Raw genomic sequence first — 19,173 nt, 5'->3', positions numbered from 1 at the left:
GACCGCTTTGTCTGCGGTTCCCTCTGTGCCCGGAGGGCCATCGTGTGCTGAACACTCCCGGGAGGGAGTGGGATCAAATCTGACTAACTTGGAGTGAACTGTGGTGTTTGTATTCTCTATGCTAACCCCTCACGGGTCTGGTAGCAGAGGGCAAGGACCAAGTGGAAGAGGGTATCCAGAACAAGGCAGGAGAGGAGGGAAGGACCAGGACCAAGTAGAAGAGGGGGTTCAAAAGCAGGTGGAGGAGAAGGGCCTGGACCAGACAAAGGAGGAGGAGCAGGACAAGTTGAAGCAGGAGTGGCCAGCAGCAAGAGGAAGAAGAGGGCCAGAAAAAGAGAGAAGAGAGTCTTCAGGACCAATTAGAGAAAGAGGGCAAGGACCAGGAGGAAGGAGGGCAGCCAGGACAAGGTAAAGAGGGACAGAACAAAGTAGAGGAAGGGGACTAGTACCCCCCCGGAATAGGAAGAACATGACCAACAAGACCCGACAGAGAAGAGCGGAGGACAGGACCGGGAAGAGAAAAGAGTGCTCAGGACAACACAAAGTGGGGTGGTCAAGACCTGACAGAGAAGGAGGGGTAGGACAAGACAGAGAAAGAAGGAGTAGGACAAGACAGAAGTGAGGGGTGCAGACCCGACTGAAAAGGGGGGCTCAGGATCAGAAAGGGTAAGGGGGATAGGATCGGACAGGGAAGACAGGTGGGCAGGACCGAAAAGAGGGGGTGATAGGACCGGGCAGAGAAAGGGTGGGAGACAGGACCGGACAGAGAAAGGGTGGAGGGCAGGACGGCACAGAGAAACGGTGGGGTGTAGGACCGGACAGAGAAAGGGTGGGGGGTAGGCGGAGAAGAGGGGTGCAGGCCAGACAAAAAAAGGGGGGTGCAGAACCTGACATAAAAGTGAGGTGCAGAACCAGACAGAAAAGGGGGGTGTAGACCAGACAGAGAAGGGGGTTGCAGAGCTGGAAGGAGAAGGGGTGTGCAGAACCAGACGGAGAAGGGGGGGTGCAGACCAGACAGAGAAGGGGTTTGTAGACAGAAAAGGGGGATGTACACCAGATGTAGAAGGGGGTTTTAGATCAGACAGAGAAGGGGGACTGCAGACCCAGATGTAGAAGGGGCGCTGCAGACCCAGACAGAGAAGGGGGGCTGCAAACCCAGACGGAGAAGGGAGGGTGCAGTCCCAGACGGAGAAGGGGTGCTGCAGACCCAGACTGAGAAGGAGGTGCAGACCAGATGCAGAAGGGTGGTGCAACCGGACAGAGAATGGAGAGGGGTGCAGACCAGAAAGACAAGGGGGTGCAGACCCGAAAAACAAGGGGGTGCAGACCAGTCGGCGAAGGGGTGTGCAGACCAGAGTGAGAAGGGGGTGCAGAGCAGAGAAGGAGGGTGCAGAACCAGACGGAGAAGGGGGGTGCAGACCAGAGGACGGGGATGCAGAACAGACATAGAAGGGGTAGGTGCAGACCAGAAAGTGAATAGGATTGTAGACAGAGAAGAGGGTTGTAGACCAGACGGAGACGGGTGGGTGCAGAACCAGACGGGGGGTGGGTGCAAAACCAGACGGAGACCGGGTGGCGGGGTGGGGGTGCAGAACCAGACGGAGATGGGCGGGCGGGTGCAGAACCAGACGGAGACGGGGGGGCGCAGAACCAGACGGAGACCGGGTGTGGGGGCGGCAGAACAAGATGGAGACGGGGGGCTCAGAAGCAGACTGTGACGGGGGGGAGTGCAGAACCAGACGGAGACGGGTGGGCGGGTGCAGAACCAGACAGAGAAGGGGTGGGGGTGGGGCGTAGAACGAGACGGAGACGGAGTGTGGGAGTGCGCAGAACCAGACGGAGATAGGGGGTCGTGCAGAATCAGACGGAAACGGGGGGGGGGGCGCGCAGAACCAGACGGAGATGGGGGGGGCGTGCAGAACCAGACGGAGACGGTGGGGGCGCAGAACCAGACGGAGATGGGGTGGGGGCTGGGGGGCAGAGCCAGAAGGAGACGGGGGAGGGTGCAGAACCAGAAGGAGACGTGACGGGGTGCAGACCCAGACGGAGACGGGGGGCGCAGACCAAAACGGAGAAGGTAGGCAAAGACCCAGATGGAGAAGGGGGGCTACAGACCCAAACGGAGAAGGGGGGCTGCAGAATCAGACGGAGAAGGGGGTGAAGAGCAGATGAAGAAAGGAGGTGCAACCAGACACAGAAGGAGGGTGCAGGACCAGACAGAGAAAGGGGTGGCAAGACCAGACAGAGAAGGTGGGGGCAGGACCAGACAGAGAAAGGGGTTGCAAGCAGAGAAGGGGGGGGTGCAGACCAGACGGAGAAGGGGGGTGTAGAAAGATAGAGAAGTGGGGTGTAGACAGATAATGGGGGCGTACACAGAGAAGGGGGGTGCAGACCAGACAGAGAAGGGGGTTGCACATCAGACAGAGAAGGGGGTTGCACACCAGACAGAGAAGGGGGTTGCAGACCAGACAGAGAAGGGGAGTAAAGACCAGAAAGACAAGGGAGGGTGCAGACCAGCAAGACGGGGAGGGGGGGGCAGACCAGCAAGACAAAGGGGGTGCAGACCAGCCAGAGAAGGGTGGTGCAGACCAGCCGGAGAAGAGGGGTACAGAGGAGACATAGAAGGGAGGGTGCAGACCAGACATAGAAGGGGGGGTGCAGACGAGACAGTTAATGGGGTTGCAAACAGAGAAGGGGGTTGTACACCAGACGGAGATGGGGGGTACAGACCAGACGGAGATGGGGGGTGCAGAACCAGACGGAGAAGGGGGGTGCAGACCAGATGGAGAAGGGGTGTGCAGACCAGACGGAGAAGGGGCAGTGCAGAGCAGACGGAGAAGGGGGGGTGAAGAGCAGCCAGTGAATGTGATTGTAGACAGAGACGGGGGGGTGTACACCAGATGGAGAAGGGGGCGCAGACAGAGAAGGGGGGCGTACACCAGACGGATGGGGGAGGTGCTGACCCAGACCAAGAAGGGGTGGTGCAGACCCAGACCGAGAAGGGGGGTGCAGACCCAGGCCGAGAAGGGGGGTTGGAGACCCATGCCGAGAAGAGGGTGTGCAGACCAAGACCGAAAAGAAGGGGGGTGCAGACCCAGACCGAGAAGAGGGGGTGTTGCAGACCCAGACCGAGAAGGGAGGTTGCAGACCCAAACCGAGCAAGGGGGGGGTTGCAGACCCAGACCGAGAAGGGGGGCGGTGCAGACCAGACTGTGAATGGGGTTGTAGACAGAGAAGGGGGCTGCAAAACCAGACAGAAAAGGGGGTGCAGACCAGATAAGTGGGGCGCAGACCAGACAGAGAAGGGGGTGCACAGGGGGTGTTCCGGATGGCCACCAAGTCGCCGGGCGACTAAAGAATTAGTCAGACAGCCTGTGACTGCCGAAAGTTTTAATAAAGTTTTATTGGTAAGGCCAAAGACGAATAGGGGGTAAAGCACCCGGCGGGCTCATTTCCTTAAGGGAAAAGGCCCCGAGTGCCCGATACAATAGGCTTATATACTGTTGTTGCTGATCACAGTGATTGGTAAATTTGAAAACAGTGGGGACTGGATTGGTGCAGATTTGGTACAGAGCTGGGCGGAGTCTATCTCCTTATTTGGTTTGGTTCCTGGCCCCAGCCAGTGGGCTGCAGGGTTTAAGGCCCATACCAGATATGGCAACAGGACCGCGCACATTCAAACAATATATGCAACCTTTCCATGGTGCATGGGGGGGCCCCCATCCTGCAGACCAGACATAGGAGGGGGGGTGCAGAACCAGACATAGGGGGGTAGTGAAGAACCAGACATAGGAGGGGGGGTGCAGAACCAGACATAGGAGGGAGAGGTGCAGAACCAGACGGAGAAGGGGGTTGTAGACAGAAAAGGGGGGTGTACACCAGATGTAGAAGGGGGTTTTAGATCAGACGGAGAAGGGGGGCTGCAGACCCAGACCTAGAAGAGGGGCCGCAGACCCAGACCTAGAAGAGGGGCTGCAGACCCAGACTTAGAAGAGGGGCTGCAGACCCAGAAGGAGAAGGGGTGCTGCAGACCCAGAAGGAGAAGGGAGCCTGCAGACCCAGATGGAGAAGGGGGGGTGCAGACACAGATGGAGAAGGGGGTGCAGACCCAGACGGAGAAGGTGGGCTGCAGACCCAGACGGAGGAGGGGGGGGGTGCAGACACAGATGGAGAAGGGGGGTGCAGACCCAGATGGAGAAGAGGGGCTGCAGACCCAGACGGAGAAGGGGGATGCAGAACGAGACGGAGAAGGGGGGTGCAGAACCAGGCAGAAAAGGGAGGTGCAGACCAGACAGAGAAGAGGGGTGTAAACAGAGAAGGGGGGTGCAGACCAGACAGTGAATGGGGTTATAGATGTAGAGGGGGGGTGCAGAACCAGACAGAGACGTGGGGTGCAGAACCGGATGGAGAAGGGGGGTGCAGAACCAGACGGAGAAGGGGGTTGTAGACAGAAAAGGGAGTGTACACCAGATGTAGAAGGGGGTTTTAGATCAGACGGAGAAGGGGGGCTGCAGACCCAGACGGAGAAGGGGGGTGCAGACCCAGATGGAGAAGTGGAGGTGCAGACCCAGACTGAGAAGGGGGTGCAGACCAGATGCAGAAGGGTGCAGAAGGGTGGTGCACTCAGACAGAGAAGGGGGGCACAGAGCACACAGAGAAGGGGGGGTTCAGACCAGACAGTGAATGGGGATGTAGACAGAGAAGAGGGTTGTAGACCAGAAGGAGACGAGTGGGTGCAGAACCAGACGGGGGGGGGGGGGGGGCGCAGAACCAGACGGAGACCGTTTTGCGGGGGGGGGGGGGTACAGAACAATATGGAGGCTGGGGGTGCAGAACCAGACGGAGACGGGGGGGGGTGCAGAACCAGACGGAGAAGGGGGAGGGGAGGCGCGCAGAACCAGACGGAGACGGGGGGGTGGCGGCGCGCAGAACCAGACGGAGACGGGGGAGGGGCGCGCAGAAACAGACGCAGAAGGGTGGGGGGGGGGGTGCCTAGAACCATACGGAGACGGGGGTGGGGCGCGCAGAAACAGACGGAGACGGCGAGGGTGGGTTGCAGAACAAGACGGAGACGGGGGAGCGTGCAGAACCAGGCGGAGACGTGGGGGGGGGGGTGCGGAACCAGACGGAGACGGGGGGAGGGGGCGGAGACCCAAAATGAGACGGGGGGCGCAGACCTAGATGGGGAAGAGGGGCTGCAGAACCAGACGGAGAAGGGGGTGAAGACTAGATGCAAAAGGGTGGTGCAACCAGACAGAGAAGGGGGGGGGGGCAGGACCAGACAGAGAATGGGGGGGGCAGGACGAGACAGAGAAGGGGGTCAGGACCAGACAGAGAAAGGCGTTGCAACCAGAGAAGGGGGGTGCAGACCAGACGGAGAAGGGGGTGTAGAAAGATAGAGAAGGGGGGTGTAGACAGATAATGGGGCGTACACAGAGAAGGGGGTTGCAGACCAGACAGAGAAGGGGGTTGCAGACCAGACAGAGAAGGGGGGTAAAGACCAGAAAGACAAAGGGGGTGCAGACCAGCAAGAAAAGGGGGGTACAGACCAACCGGAGGAGGGGGGTGCAGACCAGCTGGAGAAGGGGCTGCAGACCAGCCGGAGAAGGGGTGTACAGACCAGACATAGAAGGGAGGGTGCAGACCAGACATAGAAGGGGGGGGTGCAGACGAGACAGTTAATGGGGTTGTAGACAGAGAAGGGGGGTGTACACCAGACGGAGATGGGGGGGACAGACCAGACGGAGATGAAGGGGGGGATGCAGAACCAGACGGAGAAGGGGGTTTCAGACCAGATGCAGAAGGGTAGTGCAACCAGACGGAGAAAGGGGTGTAGAAAGATAGAGAAGGGGAGTGTAGACAGATAATGGGGCGTACACAGAGAAGGTGGGTACAGACCAGACAGGGAAGGGGGTTGCAGACCAGACAGAGAAGGGGGGTAAAGACCAGAAAGACAAAGGGGGTGCAGACCAGCAAGAAAAGGGGGGTACAGACCAACCGGAGGAGGGGGGTGCAGACCAGCTGGAGAAGGGGGTGTAGACCAGCCAGAGAAGGGGTGTACAGACCAGACATAGAAGGGAGGGTGCAGACCAGACATAGAAGGGGGGGGTGCAGACGAGACAGTTAATGGGGTTGTAGACAGAGAAGGGGGGTGTACACCAGACGGAGATGGGGGGGACAGACCAGACGGAGATGGGGGGGGGGTGCAGAACCAGACGGAGAAGGGGGTTTCAGACCAGATGCAGAAGGGTAGTGCAACCAGACGGAGAAAGGGGTGTAGAAAGATAGAGAAGGGGAGTGTAGACAGATAATGGGGCGTACACAGAGAAGATGGGTACAGACCAGACAGGGAAGGGGGGTAAAGACCAGAAAGACAAAGGGGGTGCAGACCAGCAAGACAAGGTGGGTACAGACCAACCGGAGGAGGGGGGTGAAGACCAGCCGGAGAAGGGGTGTACAGACCAGACATAGAAGGGAAGGTGCAGACGAGACAGTTAATGGGGTTTTGGACAGAGAAGGGGGGAGTACACCAGACGGAGATGGGGGGGTACAAACCAGACGGAGATGAGGGAGGGGGTGCAGAACCAGACGGAGAAGGGGGGTGCAGACCAGATGCAGAAGGGTAATGCAACCAGACGGAGAAGGGGGTTGCAGAGCAGTCGGGAAGGGGGGTGCAGACCAGTCGGGAAGGGGGGTGCAGACCAGTCGGGAAGGGGGGTGTAGACAGAGAAGGGAGATGCAGACAGAGAAGGGGGTTACAGACCAGACAGTGAATGGGGTTGTAGACAGAAATGGGGGCTGCAGAACAGGACAGAGAAGGGGGGCTGCAGAACCAGACAGAGAAGGGGGTGCAGACCAGATGCAGAAGGGTGGTGTAACCAGACAGAGAAGGGGGGTGTAGACAGAGAAGGGGGTGGTGCAGACCAGATAGAGAAGGATGGTGCAGACCAGACAGAGAAGGGGGGTATAAACAGAGAAGGGGGGTATTAACAGAGAAGGGATGTGCATACCACCCGGAGAAGGGGGGTGCAGACCAGCCGGAGAAGAGGATTGTAGACAGAGAAGGGGATTGTACACCAGATGGAGAAGGGGGGGTGCAGACCAGACGGAGAAGGGGAAGGTGCAGGCCTGATGGAGAAGGGGAAGGTGCAGGCCTGACGGAGAAGGGGGGAGGGTGCAGGCCAGACGGAGAAGGGGGGTGCAGGCCAGACGGAGAAGGGGGGGTGCAGGCCAGATGGAGAAGGAGGGGTGCAGGCCAGACGGGGATGGAAGGGGGTGCAGGCCAAATGGAGAAGGGGGGTGCAGGCCAGACGGAGAAGGGGGGGGTGAAGGCCTGACGGAGAAGGGGAAGGTGCAGGCCTGACGGAGAAGGGGGAGGTGCAGGCCAGACGGAGAAGGGGGAGGTGCAGGCCAGACAGAGAAGGGGGGGTGCAGGCCAGACGCAGATGTGGGAGTGCGGGCCAGACGGAGATGGGGGGGGGTGCAGGCCCAGACGCAGAAGGGGGTGCAGACCAGATGGAGAAGGAGGGTGCAGACCAGATGGAGAAGGGGGTGTGCAGACCAGACTGTGATTGGGGTTGTAGAAAGAGAAGGGGGCTGCAAAACCAGACAGAGAAGGGGGTGAAGACCAGAGGCAGAAGGGGGGTGCAGACCAGACAGAGAAGGGGGATGCAGAACCAGACATAGGAGGGGGGTGCAGAACCAGACATAGGAGGGGGGTTGCAGAACCAGACATAGGATGGGGAGGTGCAGAACCAGACATAGGAGGGGGTGGGTGTGCAGAACCAGACGGAGGTGGGAGGTGCAAAACCAGACAGTGGGAGGGTGCAGAACCGGACGGAGAAGAGTGTTGTAGAAAGAAAAGGGGGGTTTACACCTGTTGTAGAAGGGGGTTTTAGATCAGACGGAGAAGGGGGGCTGCAGACCCAGACGGAGAAGGGGGGGTGCAGACCCAAACGGAGAAGGAGGGCTGCAGACCCAGATGGAGAAAGAGGTGCAGATCAAATGCAGAAGGGTGGTGCAGAACAGACAGAGAAGGGGGGGGGGCTGACCAGACAGAGAAGGGGGGCTCCAGACCAGAAAGACAAGGGGGTGCAGACCAGCCGGAGAAGGGGGGTGCAGACCAGACGAAGAAGGGGGGTGCAGACCAGATGGAGAAGGGGGGTGCAGGCCAGAGAAGGGGTGTGCAGAGTAGACATAGAAGGGGGAGGTGCCGACCAGACAGTGAATGGGGTTGTAGACAGAGAAGAGGGTTGTAGACCAGACGGAGACGGGTGCGTGCAGAACCAGACGGATGGGGGGATGCAGAACCAGACGGAGACGGGGGGGGTGGAGAACCAGACGGAGACGGGGGGGTGCAGAACCAGACGGAGACCAATGGGGGGGGTGCAGAACCAGACGGAGACCGGGGGTGTGGTGCAGAACCAGATGGAGACCGGGTGTGTGTGTGTGTGTGTGCAGAACCAGATGGAGACCGGGTGGGTGTGTGTGTGTGCAGAACCAGACGGGGACCAGGGGTGGTGGTGCAGAACCAGACAGAGACCGGGGGTGGTGGTGGAGGGCAGAACCAGATGGAGACGGGTGGTAGGGTGCAGAACCAGACGGAGACGGCGGAGGTGCAGAACCAGACGGAGACCGGGTGGGGCGGTGCAGAACCAGACGGAGACCGGGTGGTGGTAGTGGTGCAGAACCAGATGGAGACAGGGTGGGGGGTGTGCAGATAAAGACGGGGACCAGGGGTGGTGGTGCAGAACCAGACGGAGATCGGGGGTGGTGGTGCAGAACAAGATGGTGAAGGGGGTGGGTGGGTGGTGGTTGTGGGCAGAACCAGACGGAGACGGATGGGCAGGTGCAGAACCAGACGTAGACGGGGGGCACAGAACCAGGCAGAGACGGCGGGGGTGCAGGACCAGACGGAGAAAGGTGTTGTAGAAAGATAGAGAAGGGGGGTGTAGAAAGAGAATGGGGTCGCACACAGTGAAGGGGGTGCAGACCAGACAGAGGAAGGAGGTTGCAGACCAGACAGAGAAGGGGGTAAGGACCCGACAGACAAGGGGGGGTGACAACCAGAAAGACAAGGCAGGGTGCAGACCAGCAAGACATGGGGCTGCAGACCAGCAAGACAAGGGGGGTACAGACCAGCGGGAGAAGGGGGGTGTAGACCAGCCGGAGAAGGGGTGGTGCAGACCAGACAGTTAATGGGGTTGTAGACAGAGAAAGGGGGTGCACACCATAGGAAGATGGGGGGTATAGACCAGACGGAGATGGAGGGGGGTGCAGAATAAGACTGAGAATGGGGGGGTTGCAGATCAAATGGAGGACGGGGGTGCAGACCAGACGGAGAAGGGGGTTGAAGACCACATGGAGAAGGGGGGTGCAGACCAGATGGAGAAGGGGGGTGCAGACCAGATGGGAAGGGCAGTGCAGACCAGACGGAGAAGGGAGGGTGCAGAGCAGACGGGGGGGAGGGTGCAGACCAGCCAGTGAATGTGGTTGTAGACAGAGATGGGGGGTGTTCACCAGATGGAGAAGGGGGTGTAGGCAGTGAAGGGGGGTGTACACCAGATGGACAAGGCGGGGCAGTGCAGACCCAGACCGAATGGGGGGGGACCCAGGCTGAGAAGGGGGGAGTTGCAGACCCAGACCGAGAAGGGGGGGGTTTGCAGACCCAGACAGAGAAGGGGGGGTTACAGACCCAGACAGAGAAGGGAAGGGTGTAAACAGAGAAGGGGGGTGCAGACCAGACGGAGAAGGGGGGGGTGCAGAGCATACAGTGAATGGGGTTGTAGACAGAAAAAGGGGCTGCAGAACCAGACAGAGAAGGGGGACTGAAGAACCAGACAGAGAAGGGGGGTGCAGACCAGCCAGAGAAGGGAGGTGTAGACAGAGAAGGGGGTCTACACCAGACTGAGAACGGGGTGTGCAGACCCAGACCGAGAAGGGGGAGTGCAGAACCAGACTGGGAAGGGGGGATTGCAGACCCAGACAGAGAAAAGGGGGGTGCAGACACAGACTGAGAAAAGGGCAGGTGCAGACCCAAACCGAGAAGGGAGCTGCAGGCCAGATGCAGAAGGGTGGTGCAACCAGACAGAGAAGGGGAATGCAGAGCAGACAGAGAAGGGCGGGGTGTAATCAGACAAGGGGGGTGCGACCAGACGGAGAAGGAGGGTTCAGACCAGACGGAGAACTGGGGGTGCAGACCAGACGGAGAAGGGGGGGGTTCACACTAGACGGAGAAGGGGGGGTGCAGAGAACACAGTTAAAGGGGTTGTAGATAGAAAAGGGGGCTGAAGAACCAGACAGAGAAGGGGGCGGCAGAACCACACAGAGAAGGTGGGCGACAGAACCGGACAGAGAAGGGGGTGCAGACCAGATGCAGAAGGGTGGTGTAACAAGACAGAGAAGTGGGGTGTAGGCAGAGAAGGGGTGTGCAGACCAGATAGAGAAGGGGGGGTGCAGACCAGACAGAGAAGGGGGGGTATAAACAGAGAAGGGATGTGCAGACCAGCCTGAGAAGGGGGGTGCAGACTACCGGAGAAGAGGGTTGTAGACAGAGAAGGGGGTTGTACACCAGACGGAGAAGGTGGGGTGCAGACCAGGCAGAGCAGGGGAGGCAGACCAGACGGAGAAGGGGGGGTGCGGCCCAGACGGAGAAAGCGGGGTGCAGACCAGACGGAGAAGGGGGGGTGCAGGCCAGACGGAGAAAAGGAGATTCAGGCCAGATGGAGAAGGGGGTGGGGGGTGCAGACAAGACGGAGAAGGGAGTGTGCAGGCCAGAAAGAGAAGTGGGGGGGTCGGGGTCCAGAAAGAGAAAGGGGGTTTCGGGCCAGAAAGAGAAGGGGGTGTTGTGGGCCAGACGGAGAATGTGGGGGGTGCAGGCCAGATGGAGAAGGGGGAGGTGCAGGCCAGATGGAGAAGGGGGCGTTCAGGCCAGACGGAGACGGAGGTATGCAGACCAGATGGAGATGGGGGAGTGCAGGCCAGACGGAGAAGGGGGGGTACAGGCCAGACGGAGAAGGGGGGGCTGCAGGCCAGACGTAGAAGGGGGGTTGCAGGCCAGACGGAGAAGTGGGGGGAGGGGGGGTGCAGGCCAGACGGAGAAGACTGGCCAAGACTGAACTGCTTATCTTCCCTCCCAAACCCTGCCCTATCCCTGACTTTCCCATCACTGTTGACAGCACTACCATCCTTCCCGTCTCACAAGCCCGCAACCTTGGTGTCATCCTCGACTCTGCTCTCTCATTCACCCCTCACATCCAATCTGTCACCATAACCTGCCAGTCTCACCTCGGCAACATTGCTAAAATCCGCCCTTTCCTCTCCATCCACACCCCTACCCTGCTCGTTCAAGCTCTCATCCTATCCCGTCTGGATTACTGCATCAGCCTCCTCTCCGATCTCCCATCCTCCTGTCTCTCCCCACTTCAATCCATACTTCACGCCTCTGCCCGGATTGCCTTTGTCCGGAAACGCTCTGGGCATATTACTCCCCTTCTCAAAAATCTCCAGTGGCTACCAATCAACCTACGCATTAGGGCAAAACTCCTCACCCTCGGCTTCAAGGCTCTCCATCATTTCGCCCCCTCCTACCTCACCTCCCTTCTCTCCTTCTACAGCCCAGCCCGCACCGTCCACTCCTCTGCCGCTAATCTCCTCACCGTGCCTCGTTCTCGCCTGTCCCGCCGTCGACCCCCGGCCCACGTCATCCCCCTGGCCTGGAATGCCCTCCCTCCGCACATCCACCAAGCTAGTTCTCTTCCTTCATTCAAAGCCCTACTGAGAGCTCACCTCCTCCAGGAGGCCTTCCCAGACTGAGCCCCCCTTCCTCTCCCTCTCTTCCCCCTCCCCATCCTCCGCCTTACCTCCTTCCCCTCCCCACACCACCTGTGTATATGTATATATGTTTGTACGTATTTATTACTCTATTTATTTGTTTATTTTATTTGTACATATTTATTCTATTTATTTTATTTTGTTAATATGTTTTGTTTTCTTGTCTGTCTTCTCCTTCTAGGCTGTGAGCCCGCTGTTGGGTAGGGACCGTCTCTAATATGTTGCCAACTTGTACTTCCCAAGCGTTTAGTACAGTGCTCTGAACACAGTAAGAGCTCAATAAATACAATTGAATGAATAAACGGAGAAGGGGTGTGTGCAGGCCAGACGGAGAAGGGAGGTGTGCAGGCCAGACGGAGAAGAGGGGGTGCAGGCCAGACGGAGAAGGGGGGGTGCAGGCCCAGACAGAGAAGGGGGTGTGCAGACCCAGACGCAGAAGGGGGTGTGCAGACCCAGACGCAGAAGGGGGGGTGCAGACCAGATGGAGAAGAGGGGTACAGACCAGATGGAGAAGGAGGGGTGCAGACCAGACAGAGAAGGGGGGTGCAGACCAGACTGTGACTGTGAATGGGGTTGAGGCAGAGAAGGGGGCTGCAAAACCAGACAGAGAATGAGGTGAAGACCAGAGGAAGAAGGTGGGTGCAGACCAGACAGAGAAGGGGGTTGCAGACCAGACATAGGAGAGGGAGGTACAGAACCAGACATAGGAGAGGGGGGTGCAGAACCAGACATCGGAGTGGGTGGGTGTGCAGAGCCAGACATAGGAGGCGGTGGATGTGCAGAGCCAGACGGGGGGGATGCAAAACCAGACGGAGAAGGGGGGGGTGCAGGCCAGAGGGAGAAGGGGGGGGTGCAGACCAGACGGGGAAGGGGGGGGGGTGCAGAGCAGCCAGTGAATGTGGTTGCAGACAGAGACGGGAGTGTACACCAGATGGAGATGAGGGTGCAGACCAGATGGAGAAGGTGGTTGCAGACCAGATGGAGAAGGTGGGTACAGACCAGATGGAGAAGGGGGCGTAGACAGAGAAGGGGGGTGTACACCACTCAGATAAGGGGGGGTGCAGACCAAGACCGGAGGGGGGGTGCAGACCCAGACCGGGAAGCGGGGCTGCAGACCCAGAACGAGTAGGGGGGCTGCAGAGAAAGGGGGTGCAGACAGAGAAAGGGGGGTGCAGAACCAGACATAGGAGGGGGGGTGCAGAACCAGACATAGGGGGGTGCAGAACCAGACGGAGAGGGGGGTGCAGGCCAGACGGAGAAGGGGGGTTGCAGGCCAGACGGAGAAGGGGGGCTGCAGGCCAGATGGAGAAGTGGGGCGGCACACCAGACAGAGAAGGGGGGCGTACACCGGACAGAAAAGGGGGGGTTGCCGACTCAGACGGAGAAGAGGGGGTGCAGACCCAGTCGGAGAAGGGGAGGGTGTAAACAGAGAAAGGGGGTGCAGACCAGAAGGAGAAAGAGGGTGCAGACCAGACGGAGAAGAGGGGGTGCAGAGCATATAGTGAATGGGGTTGTAGGCAGAAAAGGGGGCTGCAGAACCAGACAGAGAAGGGGGGCGGCAGAACCAGACAGAGAAAGGGGGCGGCAGAACCAGGGAAGGGGGTGTAGACCAGTTGCAGAAGGGTAGTGTAACCAGGCAGGGGGGGGGGGTGTAGACAGATAAGGGGGATGCAGACCAGATAGAGAAGCGGGGTGCAGACCAGACATAAAAGGGGGGGGGGGTATAAACAGAAAAGGGCGGTGCAGACCAGCCAGAGAAGGGGAGTGCAGACCAGACATAGGAGGGGTGATGCAGAACAAGACATAGGATGGGGGAGTGCAGAACCAGACATAGGGGGGCAGTGAAGAACAAGACATAGGAGGGGGGGTGCAGAACCAGACATAGAAGGAGGTGTGCAGAACCAGACATAGGTCGGGGGGGGTGGAGAACCAGGCATAGGAGGGGGTGGGTGTGCAGAACCAGACGGGGGGGGGGGTGTGTGCAAAACCAGACGGAGAAGGGGGGTGCAGACCAGACGGAGAAGGGAGGTGAAGACCAGCCAGTGAATGTGGTTGTAGACAGAGACGAGGGGGGGGGGGACACCAGATGGAGAAGGTGGTGCAGAGCAGATGGAGAAGGGGGGTGCAGACCAGATGGAGAAGGGGGCGTAGACAGAGAAGAGGAATGTACACCAGACGGATAAAGGGGGGGGGGGCAGACCCAGACAGAGAAGGGGGGAGTGAAGACCCAGACCGAGAAGGTGGGGGTGCAGACCCAGACCGAAAAGGGGGCGAGTGCAGACCCAGACCTAGAAGGGGGAGGTGCAGACCCGGACAGATAAGCGGGGGTGCAGACCCTGACCGAGAAGGGAAAGTGCAGACCCGGACCGAGAAGGGGGGGCTGCAGACCTGGACCGTGAAGGAGGGGGTGCAGATCCATATCGAGAAGGGGGCTGCTGACAAGATGCAGAAAGGTGGTGGAACCAGACTGAGTAGACTGATGCAGAGCAGACAGAAAAGGGGGAGTGTAAACAGAGAAGGGGTGTGCAGACCAGATGGAGAAGGGGGTGTGTGTGCAGAGCACACAGGTAATGGGGTTGTAGACAGAAAAGGGGGCTGCAGAACCAAACAGAGAAGGGGGGAGGCAGAATCAGACAGAGAAGGGGGTGCAGACCAGATGCAGAAGGGTGGTGCAACCAGACAGAGAGGGGGGATGTAAACAGAGAAAGGGGGTGCAGACAGAGAAGAGTGGTGAAGACCAGACAGAGAAGGGGGGTATAAACAGAGAAGGGGGGTGCAGACCAGCCAGAGAAGGGGGGTGCAGACCAGCTGGAGAAAGGGGTCGTAGACAGAGAAGAGGGCTGTACACCAGGCGGAGGTGGGGGTGCAGGCCAGACTGTGAATGGGGTTGTAGACAGAGAAGGGGGCTGCAAAACCAGACAGAGAAGGGGTTGCAGACCAGACAGAGAAGGGGGTGCAGAGCCAGACATAGGAGAGAAGGTGCAGAACCAGACAGAGGAGGGGGTGTGTGCAGACCAGACTGTGAATGGGGTTGTAGACAGAGAAGGGGGGTGTAGACCAGACAGAGAAGGGGGGGGTGCAGACAGAGAAGGGGGGTGCATACAGAACGGGGGTGCAGAACCAGACATGGGGGTGCAGAACCAGACGGAGAGGGGGGTGCAGGCCAGACGAAAAGGGGGGTGCAGGCCAGAAGAAGAAGGGGGGGGGTGCAGACCAGCTAGCGAATGTGGTTGTAGACAGAGATGGGGAATGTACACCAGATGGAGAAGGGTGTGCAGACCAGATCGAGAAGGGGGCAAAGACAGAGAAGTGGGGTGTACACCAGACGGGTAAGGGGGCGAGTGCAGACCCAGACCGAGAAGAGGGGGGTGTAGACCCAGACCGAGGTGGGGGGTGCAGACCCAGACCTAGAAGGGGTGGGTGCAGACCCAGACCGAGAAGGGGGGTTGCAGACCCAGACCGAGAAGAGGGGCTGCAGACCAGATGCGGAAGGGGGATGCGACCAGACAGAGAAGGGGTGTGCAGACCAGAGAAGGGGGGTGCAGACCAGACGGAGAAGGAGGGTGCAGACCAGACGGAGGGGGGGGTGCAGAGTACACAGTGAATGGGGTTGTAGACAGAAAAGGGGGTGGCAAAACCAGACGGAGAAGGGGGGGGGGGTCTAGACCCAGACGGAGAAGGGGGGCGGCAGAAACAGACCGAGAAGGGGGTGCAGACCAGATGCAGAAAGGTGGTACAACCAGACAGAGAAGGAGGGGGGTGTAGACAGAGGGGGGTGTGCAGATCTGATAGAGAAGGGGGGTCCAGACCAGACAGAGAAAGGGGGTGCAGACCAGACAGAAGGGGGGTGCAGACCAGACAGAGAGGGGGGGTATAAACAGAGAGGGGGGTATAAACAGAGAAGGGGGGAATATAAACAAAGGAGGGGGGTGCAGACCAGCCGGACAAGGGGGGTGTACACCAGACGGAGAAGTGTGGGAGGGTGCAGATCCAGACGGAGAAAGGGGGGTGCAGACCCAGACGGAGAAGGGGGGGTGCAGACCCAGACGGAGAAGGGGGGTGCAGACCCAGAAGGAGAAGGGGGGTGCAGACCAGAAGGAGAAGGGGGGAGCACAGACCAGACTGAATGGGGTTGTAGAGAGAGAAGGGGGCTGCAGAACCAAATAGAAGGGGGATGCAGATCAGACAAAGAGGGGGTATAAACAAATAAAGTGGTGCAGGCCAGCCGGAGAAGGGGTGTGTTGACCGGCTGGAGAAGGGGGGGTGTAGGCCAGCCGGAGAAGGGGGTGTGCAGAACCAGACGGAGAAGGGGGGTGCAGACCCAGATGGAGAAGGGGGGAGCCTAGACCCATTCGAAGAAGGGGGGGGGTCTAGACCCAGACAGGGAAGGGGGGTGCAGACCAGACGGAGAAGGGGGGTACAGACCAGACAAAAAGGGGGGGTGCTGAACCAGACATAGGAAGTGGGGGTGCCGAACCAGGCATAGGAAGTGGGGGTGCCGAACCAGACATCGGGGGGGGGGGTGCAGGCCAGAGGGAGAAGTGGGTGTGCAGGCCAGACGGAGAAGGGGGGGGTGCAGGCCCGCTGGAGGAGGTGGGGGGGTGCAGTCCCAGACGGAGAAGGGGGGTGCAGACGCAGAAGGAGAAAGGGGGGTTGCAGACCCAGATAGAGAAGGGGGGTCTAGACCCAGACAGAGAAGGGGGGGTTCTAGAACCAGACGGAGAAGGGGGGTTCTAGACCCATACGGAAAAGGGGGGGTGCAGACCAGACGGAGAAGTGGGGGTGCAGACCAGACTGAATGGGGTTGTAGACAGTGAAGGGGGCTACAGAACCAGACAGAAGGAGGGTGCAAACAGAAAAAGGTGGTGCAGACCAGACATAAGGGGGGGTGAAGACCAGATATAAGAGGAGGGGTGCTGAACCTGACATAGGAAGGGGGGTGCCGAACCAGACTATAGGAAGTTGGAGTGCCGAACCAGACATAGAATGGGAGGGTGCAGGCCAGATGGAGGGGGGTGCAGGCCAGACGGAGAAGTGGGGGTGCAGGCCAGACGATGAAGGGGGGTGCAGGCCAGATGAAGAAGGTGGGGGTGCAGACCAGCTAGTGAATGTGGTTCTAAACAGAGACGGGTGGTGTACACCAGATGGAGAAGGGGGGGCGTAGACCCAGACCGAGAAGGGGGGGTGCAGAACAAGACCGACAAGGGGGGGGGGGGTGCAGACCCAGACCGAGAAGTGGGCGGTGCAGACCCAGACCGAGAAGGGGGGCTGCAGACCCAGACCGAGAAGCAGCGTGGCTCAATGGAAAGAGCATGGGCTGGGGAGTCAGAATTCGGGTTCAAATCCCGTCTCTGCCAATTGTCAGCTGTGTGACCTTGAGCAACTCACTTTACTTCTCTGTGCCTCAGTTATCTCATCTGTAAAATGGGGATGAAGACTGTGAGCCCCACATGGGACAACCTGATCACCCTGTATCCTCCCCAATGCTTACAACAGTGCTTTGCACATAGTAAGCGCTTATCCTCCCCAATGCTTACAACCGTGCTTTGCACATAGTAAGCGCTTAACAAATGTCATCATTATTATTATTAAGGGAGCTGCAGACCCAGACAATGAAGGGGGCTGCAGACCAGATGCAAAAGGGTGGTACAACCAGACAGAGAAGGGGGATGCAGACCAGACAGACAAGGAGGGTGCAGACCAGACAGAGAAGGGTGGGGGATGCAGAGCACACAGTGAATGGGGTTATAGACAGAGAAGGGGGGCTGCAGAACCAGACAGAGAAGGAGGGCTGCAGAACCAGACAGAGAAGGGGGTGCAGACCAGATTCAGAAGGGTGGTGCAACCAGGCAGAGAAGGGGGGTGTAGACAGAGAAGGGGGGTATAAACAGAGAAGGGGGGTATAAACGGAGAAGTGGGGTGCAGACCAGCCGGAGAAGGGGGGTGCAGACAGAGAAGGTGGGTGCAGACAGAGAAGGGGAGCGTACACCAGAGAGAGAAGGAGCGATGCAGGCCAGACGGATAAGCAGGGGTACAGGCCAGGCAAAGAAGTGTGGGGGGGTGCAGTCCCAGACGGAGAAGTGGGGAGTGTTAACAGAGAAGGGGGGGTGCAGACCTGACAGAGAAGGAAGGTGCAGACCAGATGGAGAAGGTCGGGGGGGGGGGGCGGCTTAGAGCACCCAGTGAATGGGGTTGTAGACAGAAAAGGGGGCTAGAGAACCAGACAGAGAAGGAGGGCTGCAGAACCAGACAGAGAAGGGGGGCTGTAGAACCAGACAGATAAGGCGGTGCAGAGCAGATGCAGAAGGGTGGTGCAACCAGGTAGAGAAGGGGGTGTAGATAGAGAAGAGGGGTGTAGAAAGAGAAGGGGGGAGGTGCAGACCCGACAAAGAAGGGGGGGTATAAACAGAGAAGGGGCGGTGCAGACCCAGACCGAGAAGGAGCAGGTGCAGACCCAGGCCGAGAAGAGGCGGGTGCAGACCAGATGCAGATGGGTGGTGCAACCAGACAGAGAAGGGGTGTTTAGATAGAGAAAGTGGGTGTAGACAGAGAAGAGGGGTGCAGACCAGACAGAGAAGCGGGGGATAAACAGAGAATTGGGGTGCAGACCAGCCGGAGAAGGGGGTTGTAGACAGAGAAGGGGGGTGTACACCAGACGGAGGGGGGGGTGCAGGCCCCACTGTGAATGGGGTTGTAGACAGAGAAGGGGGTGCAGACCAGAGGCAGAAGAGGGGTGCAGACCCATACCGAGAAGGGGGGGTTGCAGACCCAGACCGAGAAGGGGGGGGTTGCTGACCCAGAGAAGGGGGGGTTGCAGACCCAGACCGAGAAGGGGGGGATTGCAGACCCAGACCGAGAAGGTGGGGGGTTGCAGACCCAGACCGAGAAGGGGGGGGGTGCAGACCCAGACCGAGGGGGGGGGGGTTGCAGACCCAGACCGAGAAAGGGGGGGTGCAGACCCAGCCCGGGGGGGGGGGGTTGCAGACCCAAACCGAGAGGAGGGGATTGCAGACCCAAAGGGAGGGTGTAAACAGCAGAGAATGGGGGTGCAGACCAGACAGAGAAAGAGGGTGCAGACCAGACGGAGAAGGGAGGGTGCAGAGCATACAGTGAATGGGGTTGTAGACAGAAAAGGGAGTTGAAGAACCAGACAGAGAAGGGGGGCTTCAGCACCAGAGAAGGGGGTGCAGAACAGATGCAGAAGGGTGGTGCAACCAGGCAGAGAAGGGGGGTGTAGACAGAGAAGGGGGATACAGACCAGATAGAGAAGAGCGGTGCAGACCAGCCAGAGAAGGGGGGTGCAGAACCAGACATAGTAGGGGCATGCAGAACCAGACATAG

The sequence above is a fragment of the Tachyglossus aculeatus genome (assembly GCF_015852505.1).
Source record: "Tachyglossus aculeatus isolate mTacAcu1 chromosome 12 unlocalized genomic scaffold, mTacAcu1.pri SUPER_6_unloc_3, whole genome shotgun sequence".
In the NCBI taxonomy this organism is placed as follows: Eukaryota; Metazoa; Chordata; class Mammalia; order Monotremata; family Tachyglossidae; genus Tachyglossus; species Tachyglossus aculeatus.
This window is presented reverse-complemented; position numbering follows the sequence as displayed.